Consider the following 6,534-nt stretch of genomic DNA (forward strand, 5'->3'; position numbering starts at 1 on the left):
GTGGTAAAAAAACAGTCCTTGAGGTCACAGTTTTCAAATAATGAAAAAGGATAGCCACCGGAGTGGGAAGGCCTTGTTGTAATGCTCCTATTAATACCATGGTTTATTTACTTCCCTAAGATCTTGGAGGAGCCCCCATTTTCCTGATTTCTTCTTTATAACAAAAATGGGTATATTCCAAGGGGAATTACTAGGCTCAATATGGCCTTCCTGCACTAACTGTTCTGCAGCTGCTAATTTTTGAGAACTTAGTGGCCAGTGTTCCACCCATACAGGCTCATTCTTTTTCCAAGATATTTTATCTGCATGGGGTGCAGGCTTGTCAGTGACCACCAGGGTAAATTTCCCAAGCCTGAACAGTCTGGTGTTATATGAACCTGCACAGGTTCTTCTATACCTTGGGACTGCTTTCCCAGGCCTTACCCAGGGAGAAAATCCTGTTTCAGCATTTGTGAGCTAATGACCTCATTAGGGCTGAACATCATTCATTTTAGTTGAGAAAGCAAATCTCGTCCCCACAATTGATGGGAAGTCCAGGGACAACAAAAGGTTGTATAACTCCCGAGTTTCCCTCATCATCAGTCCATGTCAGAAACTGGGCACTATTTTCTGGGTTATTAGTCTGGTCAATTCTGTGGAGGTGGGTGAGTGAGGTGCAGAGGAGCCAGGAAGTGGGCCAGCTCTCCTTTTTCAGGATGGTTGCATAAGCTCCCATGTCTATGAGACCCTCAAAGTCTTTTCTATTTAGTTTTAACTTTAACATGGGCTGGTTAAGGGTTATTTGATGAATTCAAAAAGCTTCAGAGGAGCCAAAACTTTGATCACCTAGGTGTTGCCCCACAACGGGTTTTTGAGTATGTATTAAGGGGAGAAGGATTAGTTGAGCTATTCCCTGTCCTTTTGATATGGTGAGGGGAGTATTTTGAGAGGCAGCCATGACTTTAATTTCTCCAGTAAAATCATTATCTATAATTCCAGGGTAAATTTGAAGGCCCTGGAGAGCAGCGCTACCTCGACCCAGCAACAGGCCAAAAGTGTTGGGTGGCAGAGGGACAAACGTTCCCGTAGTGAAGGCCTGGACTCACATTTCAGGTGTTAATACTGATTGGGAGGAGGAACAGAGGTCCAGTCCGGTGCTACCTGGGGTTGCTCTGGCGAGCTGGGAGATGAGTTGTGGAGATTTGTGTTTTGGGGGATGAACATGACTACCCCAAAGGCTCGTCCAGTCCTCGGGGCCTGAGGCTGGCCCCTCAAGAAGTTTCCCTGATAGGAGACAATGTATTGCCCTGAGCATCAATTCTGGAGCAGCACTCATTGGACCAATGTTTACCACGTTTACACTTGTGGCAAAGACCAGGAGAACGATTACATTTTAGGGTGCTACAATTTCTTGCAAAATGACCACCTTGTCCACAATTAAAGCACTTTTGTCAGGAGAATTTTGAATAAAATCTTTTAAAGCTGCTCTGATAGCAATACCAATATTATGAGCAGGGCCAACTCCAGCACAATAGCGAATATAATCAGAAAGACTTTAGTCCCTCCTATGCAGACGGATGGCTGCCTTACAGGCAGGGTTAGCATTTTCAAAAGCTAAGTGAGTTATAAAATTAGTTTCAGTTTCAGCGGTGTGGAAAAGTCTTTCTGCTGTACTAGTAAGGCGGCTAATAAAATCACTATAGGGCTCATCAGGACCCTGTCTTATATTAGCCAAGGAGATGGTAGCAGACCCCTTCGGTGGAAGTTTTCTCCAAGCCTTAGGTCCAGCATTCTGAATTTGGGCAAAAAGACCAGGTGCATATTCTTTTTGAGCCTCATTAGTATCATAAGGCTTATTACCCTTAAGCATATCTAGAGTCCAAGCTACGCTTTCTCCGCCAGTTTCTGCATTACAGTGGACAGTTTCTTTGCAGTTCTCAGAAAATTCAGATTTCCATGATATAAAAGCTCCTCCAGAAAGAGTGACATGAGCCATGTGGTACCAATCATTAAGGGTAAGCCAAAGATCACCCAAGGTTTCTAATATTGACAGTGTAAAGGGGGCAACTGGGCCATATTGGGTTACTGCAACTTTCATTCCTTTCAAGTTTTGAAACCCAGATGTTTGTAATTCCGTGATGGTGCTTCCTCATCATCATCTCCCTGTTTAATAAGCACTTCAGTGACTGGAAAAAGGTCAAATGCTTGAGGAGAAGAGGCCTTTTTAGTTAAGGTGGAAATTTTCCTTTGTTCCCCAAGGGGAGGAGCATGACAAGATGGCGCCGGGGTCTGTAAAGGGGCCAGTTCATCAGAAAGTTCTAAGTCTAACATTCTCAGCTCTTTAAGGAACTAATTGTGCTCCTTTTTAAGTTGAACAGCTTCCCAGAGGTTCTTAATCTTTGAAGTCAGATCCCTTTTAGAAAGGACGGTATTGTCCTCTGGGGCCTGGGATCCGGCATTTGCACCTGGTAATATGAACGGATAATTCCGCGGGGAGGTGGGGGTGTCAAAGGCAGGGCCAAACAGAGGCTGCGGTAAGTTGGTAAGTTGTAAGGAGGCAGCCATTGTGCAAGAGGCACAGGAGGTGACCAGTCAGGGCTATGATATTTAACCACCTCGCCTTTTAAGTCAGCTTCCTCTTCAGGGGTTAAATAATTATTGTCATGATTTGTCTCCAAATGAAAAATTTTCAAAGAAGGATACAGCGCTTTAGGGAAGCTGGGTTCTTTAAATCTGCTTTGAGTAGGAGTATCTGGGTCAATGTCCTCTTCTACAGGGGGTATTATAATAGAAACAGAATCCTGATCCTTGCGGGGGGCGGGGAGGGCTGGAATTTACATCATTAAAGAGAGGTTTATGAGAGTTTCCAGGATCAGAGTTAAGAGAGGACTGACTTTTCCTGAGTTCTTCCATAAGAAACCTTTCTCCCTCCTCCACTATATCTTTAACATCTTTATGAAAATATCTGGCAGCTAAGATTTCGTTAATGAGATTCCAGTAAGAAAAGGCAGTAACAGGAACCTTTTCAGGACCAAATACTCGATAATAATAATTTAAAGCATCACCTACTCTTTTCCATCTCTTTTTGTCTATGGTTCCCTCTTGCGGGAGCCAAGGACATACATCCTTAAGAAAAAAAAAAAAAAGAGAATTGAACCAAATCCTTTTTCTTAACCCTTACTCCTCATGCCTTAAATGAGTCTTTAAGACCTTCTATAAACTTTTCTTGCACACTGATTGCTTGTCCCATGATATCATTGCACACTTACCTCTCAGGTCTTTGTTCCATGAGGCAGGTAGTCTCACAGCAACCTCTTGTTTCTTTGTAGCGACTGTGCAGTCCTTTTTGTCTTCCAAGCAGTATCCCTCACAGAGTCCCTTGTGCCTTTGCCCCACATTGGGCGCCAACTGCCCCAGCCCGCGGGGTCTTCAACGGGGACCTAAGGAGGGTGAGTGGGGGATGAGAAGGGACAAGAGACATGAAGAATGGAGACAAGACAGGAGTCTGATCAAGTCTCGTTTATTGAAACTTATCACAAGGAACCTATAAGGGCACTTGCTTAAGCAGGGTTGCTATGGATACCTGACCGCTGACAGCCTATCAGGAAGAAACACAGCTGTGGCCGTTATGGGTGGAGTGGCCCTGGGCTGACCTTGCCTGTGTATGTGTCAGGCACGCTTTCAAGAAATGGCATCTCATAGACAACATGGAGCAATTTAGGCCTCAGATCAGGGCCCTCAAGTGTGGCTCCCTACAAGATTCTACTGAAGATTATCCCAAAACAACTGGAACAGCACATCAGCAGAGAACTGCCAGAAGTCCAGGCTGGGTTTAGAAGGGATCTTGGTACTAGGGACATTGTAGCTCATGTTAGATGGATCTTGGCTGAAAGCAGAGAATACCAGAAGAATGTCTACCTGTGTTTCATTGCCTATGCAAAGGCATTTGGCTGTGTGGATCATAACAAACTGTCGCTGATTCTGAGAAGAATGGGAAATCCAGAACACTTGATCGTGCTGTGGAGTAGTCAGGATAATTTGTCATCATCTATTTCACACAGGCAGCAAAGTTTTGCTTTTTTTGTTTGTTTGTTTTTTAACGAACAAGAACTGAGCTTTTCAGCTGAAATGTTTGACAAAGGATAGTTAATGGGTTAAAGATCTGGGCTAAAACAGTCTTAGAGATATAACCTGTCACTCTCTGTAGCTGGAGTAGTAACTGTTCTGAGAGGTGGAAGCTGCTTAGCTCTTTAAGATTATCAGGGAACCTCGACAAGATACTTTTATTATTATAAAAAAAATCAGGTAAATCAGGTCAGTCTCCTGCATCCTCCACCACCGGCCACCCCTCAGCCAGCAGTTCCAGAGCCACTGCAGTGCTCAGCAGGAGGAAGCAAGGTGGGCGGGCAGTGGCAGTGGAGGGGCAGTGACAGTGCTGGGAGCTGCAGACCAGCTCTTTTGCGCTCCTGCTGCAGCATAAATCTACATGGGGCTGTCCATGCTCACTGAGAACATTTACAGTGATGCACCAAGGATAGAAGCCTGCTACTCAGTTGGATTTGAAATTCCAGAAGAATTGGCCTTTGTGAGAAGCAGGAAATAATTTAAAATTCTGTCTCTTCGTTTTCCTTTTTATTTCATATTGGAAAGACATTGAGAAACCATGAACAGCTTTAGTAATGAAGAGTTTGACTGCCACTTCTTTGATGGTTTTACTGCCAAGAATATTCTGGACCAAACAATTAATGAAGTTTACTCTTCAGATGATAAAGATGCCTTTTTTTGTTGCGGACCTTGGAGACATCCTGAAGAAGCATCTAAGATGGCTAAAATCTCTTCCTCTTCCCTTTTATGCTGTCCAATGTAATGATAGCAGAGCTACAGTGAAGACCCTGGCTACCATAGTGACAGGATTTGACTGTGCTAGTAAAAATGAAATACAGCTGGTGCAGAGCCTTGGGGGTGCCTCCAGAGAGAATAATCTATGCAAATCCTTGTAAACAAGTATCTCGAATTAAGTATGCTGTCAATAATGTAGTTCAGATGATGACTTTTGATAGTGAAGTAGAGCTGATGAAAGTTGCCAGGGCACATCCAAAGGCAAAGTTGATTTTTGCGGATTGCCACTGATGATTCCAAAGCAGTCTGTCACCTTAGTGTTAAATTTGCTGCCACACTAAAAACCAGCAGGCTTCTTTTAGAATGGGCTAAAGAATGCAACATTGATGTCATTGGTGTCAGTATCCATGTGGGAAGTGGTTGTACCGACCCAGAGACCTTTGTGCAAACAATATCTGATGCCCATTGTGTCTTTGACATGGGAGGTGAGGCTGATTTTAGCATGTATCTGCTTGATATCGGTAGCAACTTTCCTGGATCTGAGGATATGAAGCTTAAATTTGAAGAGATCACCAATGTAATCAATCCAGCATTGGACAAGTATTTTCCATCAGACTGTGGAGTAAAAATCATAGCTGAGCCAGGCAGATACTATGTTGCATCAGCTTTCACTCTTGCTGTTAATGTCAATGTCAAGAAACTTGTATTAAAAGAACAGACAGGCTCTGATGATGAAGATTAATCAAGTGAACAAACCTTTATGTATTATGTGATTGATGGGGTATATGGCTTATTTAATTGCATCCTTTATGATCATACCCATATAAAGCCCCTGCTGCAAAAGAGACCCAAATCAGATGAGAAGTATTACTCATCTAGCATATGGGGACCAACATGTGATGGCCTGGAAAGGATTGTTGAGCACTGTAGCCTGCCAGAAATGCATGTGAGTGACTGGATATTGTTTGAAAACATGGTTGCTTACAACGTTGCTGCTGCCTCTACTTTAAATGGATTCCAGAGGCCAACTATCTACTATGTGATGTCTGGACCAACATGGCAACTCATGCAGCAAATCAAGAACCATGAGTATCCACTTGAAATGGAGGAGCAGGGTGTCAGCACTCAGCCCTTGTCTTGTGCTTGGGAAAGTGGAATGAAACAGCATCCAACAAGTTGTGCTTCAGCTAGTATTAATGTGTAGATACTATTTTGGTATCTGTTAACTCCAAGTTTAACTTGGGGGGACCATTTAACTTAATTATTGCTAGTTTTTAAATGTCTTTATATGAGGATGGAACAGATGCAACAATATGGAAGACTAGGCGATTGGGACCCCCTTATCTGTGTTCCTATGGAAACTATTTGAGTATTTGTTTTATAAACATTTTTATTCTCTTTTCACACATCCTACTAAAGAATGCACCCAGCTGTGAGCAAGCATTTGTAGCTTGTCCAGGGGCAGAATGGGCCAAAGGTAAGTATTGTGTGAACTGTTTTTAAAATAAAATATCTTAAAAAAAATAATAATAAAACAGAAAATCTCTTCCAGTATTATAGGAAGGGTAGGTTACATATTTTGTAAGCAAGAATCTAATGACTGATTGGATTAAATGCACATATACAACACTAAGGAAATTCCACATAATTTATTCTTCCCAATTTTTGTATTCTTTCCAACATTGAAACAACATCTCTGCCAATATGGAAACAATA

The 6,534-nt window shown here is 42.7% G+C and overlaps 1 pseudogene; it reads left to right on the plus strand.

Annotated features, from left to right (window-relative positions):
* The first annotated feature begins 4,642 nt into the window (after window positions 1-4,642).
* On the plus strand, window positions 4,643-6,022 carry LOC102844472 (annotated as a pseudogene).
* Window positions 6,023-6,534: the final 512 nt, after the last annotated feature.

This window comes from Elephantulus edwardii, unplaced genomic scaffold, assembly GCF_000299155.1.
Source record: "Elephantulus edwardii isolate Elephantulus edwardi_28Jun2011 unplaced genomic scaffold, EleEdw1.0 scaffold00363, whole genome shotgun sequence".
NCBI lineage: Eukaryota > Metazoa > Chordata > Mammalia > Macroscelidea > Macroscelididae > Elephantulus > Elephantulus edwardii.